This window comes from Pongo pygmaeus, chromosome X (genome assembly GCF_028885625.2).
Source record: "Pongo pygmaeus isolate AG05252 chromosome X, NHGRI_mPonPyg2-v2.0_pri, whole genome shotgun sequence".
Lineage (NCBI taxonomy): Eukaryota > Metazoa > Chordata > Mammalia > Primates > Hominidae > Pongo > Pongo pygmaeus.
The window spans coordinates 30,620,620-30,623,519 of NC_072396.2; the positions used below are offsets into that span (position 1 = coordinate 30,620,620).

The following is a 2,900-nucleotide window of genomic DNA, read 5'->3' on the forward strand; positions in this document are numbered from 1 at the left end:
TTTACCAGGTATTATTCTATACAATTTAGGTGTTGCATTTTTTCCTATTATTGATACTTTATTTAAACAAGAAAGTACAATTTCTTAAGGGGTTTTATAGTTGAAAAAGCTACAATTATATCATGTTGTAAATACATTTTTAAGCTTTTTTCAATTATAACATTTAAAAAAACAATGCTGTAAATGGAACTGTTTGGCTTTGACTATATATATTTCTTCATAGTCTTTATGGTATCTGCACAAAGAAATATCTTCTGCCTTTGTTCCAATTAATTGTTATATGTAAGTTGCTTTTTATTCCAGTGTATCCAGAGTGGTGAAATAACAAGGCCAGCCATGTTGCCAAAGTTTGCTCCAAGCATACAGGAGGAGATGGGCCATATGTACGAGCTCACTGACATCGAGAATGTTACATATCATCTAGGTGTTAGTTTCCTTATCTGCCACGGTCTTTTCCAATCCAGTGGTATAGAAAGTACTCCAAGACATGTTCCCACAAAACTAGAAATTGTAGTGATCTGGACACTATTCTCCCAAGTGAATATAACTCCCTTTCCAGTGAAAACTCTTATCCATGCTTTGAGATTTGGTCCTAACAAAAGTAAACTTGGTACAGTAGTAAAAGCAGACAAAATAACCACAAATAAAAATGTTTCCATCTTCAACTCTAATGGTGGCACTCCGTATAGAACAAAAATTACATGAATTACATGCAAGAAACAAGACATAAGAAATTAATACAGCATTCCAAAAATCTGGTCACCTTGTGTGACGATAAACTTCTTTTAGAGGATGCATTTGGTTTCACTACTAAATATAATACTGGATTGACAGCAGTTAGAAAAACACAACAGATGCACAACCATATTAAGTGTGCTTCCAATATTGAGAAGTTCTCCAAAAAGAATGATGGAATGAAGATGATCAAGCTAATTGAAAACATGCAAAAAGATGATTATACAATACTCTCTTGATATCAGTGTCTTTCATTGTGTTTTCTTGGGTGGCTATCTGACTCTCCCACCTGCAAAAGGAAAAGGACACTGCGGCCTTCTGACATCAGGTATGACTCCCTGCCCTGACCTTTCTATGTGTTGTATTTAATGCCTCCAAGAAACCTATACAGTAAGTCATATTCTCGTCTAATTTTACAAATGTAGAATCTGAGGCAAAAAGAGGATAAATTATTTTCTTAAGGTCCCATAACTAATAGACTACAGTTGATATATAATCCCAAGAAGCCAAATTCTAGAACCAGGACTCATAAATAGTCCACTACACCCCTCTATTACCAGACCTCCATGTAACATTTGGCATGACTGACCTCCCCCTCTTTGAAATACTCTTAGTTTCCTATGACACCACAACGTTGAGGTCTTCATCTTACTTCGCCACTCATTCCTAGTTTCCTTTACCTGCTTCTGTGCCCCTCACAAAACAATGACCTTATTGTATCTCTTGTCATCATTTCACTCTCTTTGTAGATATTCTCATCCACTCCTATGGTTTCTCTGGATTTCTTTCTTTTTTTTTTTTTTTTTTTTTTGAGACAGTCTCTCTCTGTCACCCAGGCTGGAGTGGTGTGATCACGGCTCACTGCAGCCTTGATTTCCCAGGCTCAAGTGATTCTCCCACCTCAGCCTCCTGAGTAGCTGGGACGACAGGTGTGCATCACCACCACATCTGGCTAATTTTAAAATTTCTTTTGTAGAGATGGGATCTCCCTATATTGCCAGTCTGATCTTGAACTCCTGAGCTCAAGCAATCCTCCCACCCCAGCCTCCCAAAGTGTTGAGATTACAGGCGTGAGCCACTGCACCCAGCCTGGAATTTTTATCTCTAGTTCAGGCCACTTTTTATATGATTTTGTAAGTATATTTGAAGTTCCTACATCAGAGCCTCATAGGCAGTTCACAATTATGCTGTTAAAACAGAACTCTTTTTTGAGACGGAGTCTTCCTCTGTCCCCCAGGCTGGAGTGCAGTGGCACGATCTCAGCTCACTGCAAGCTCCGCCTCCCAGGTTCACGCCATTCTCCTGCTTCAGCCTCCCAAGTAGCTGGGACTATAGGCACCCGCCACCACACCTGTCTAATTTTTTGTATTTTTAGTAGAGATGGGGTTTCACCATGTTAGCCAGGATGGTCTTGATCTCCTGACCTCGTGATCCACCTGCCTCGGCCTCCCAAAGTGCTGGAATTACAGGCATGAGCCACCACATCCAGCTGAGAACTCTTGATTTCCAACCTCTCTTTCAAGAACTGAGATAGGAATAACTTTAGTTTACATTCTTTTCTTTCTTGGTGATCTATCTATCTATCCATCATCTATCTATCTGTCTATCATTTATCTGTAGATAGACTGATACATTTCTATCAAATCTAATTTATCACCAACTGGGGTCCATTCTACCTTCACAATATTTGGATCTGTTTAATTATTTCCAATTCACTGACACTAACCTGGCACAAGTTCACCTCTAATTGGACAATGGCAAGAATCACTTGATTAGCTCTTTGCTTAGACTATTTTCTCTTTTGAATGAGTAGATCTCCTTACGGAGAAGTTAGTTGTGGATGTTGTCCCCTTCTTCTTCCTGAATGCATTCCTTCAGGGTTAGGCTGGGGATTTTTTTTTTTTTTTTTTTTTTTACCGTAAACATCATTTTGGTATTATTGCATAATATTCCATCTTGTAGCTATATATCATTTAATTATTTCTCTGCTTCAGATCATTTAAATAATTCCTAATTTTAAAAACTTTAGATTTCATTTTTTAGAGAAGATTTAGGTTGACAGAAAAACTTAGCAAAATACAGAAGGTTCTCATAGACACTCTCTTCCCTCCTTCCAGTTTTTTCTACTGTTAATATCTTGTATGAATGTGGTATATTTGTTACAC

The 2,900-nt window shown here is 37.9% G+C and overlaps 1 pseudogene; it reads right to left on the reverse strand.

Annotated features, from left to right (window-relative positions):
- Window positions 1-269: 269 nt before the first annotated feature.
- LOC129024042 (phosphatidylinositol-glycan biosynthesis class F protein-like) lies at window positions 270-990 on the reverse strand (annotated as a pseudogene).
- Window positions 991-2,900: the final 1,910 nt, after the last annotated feature.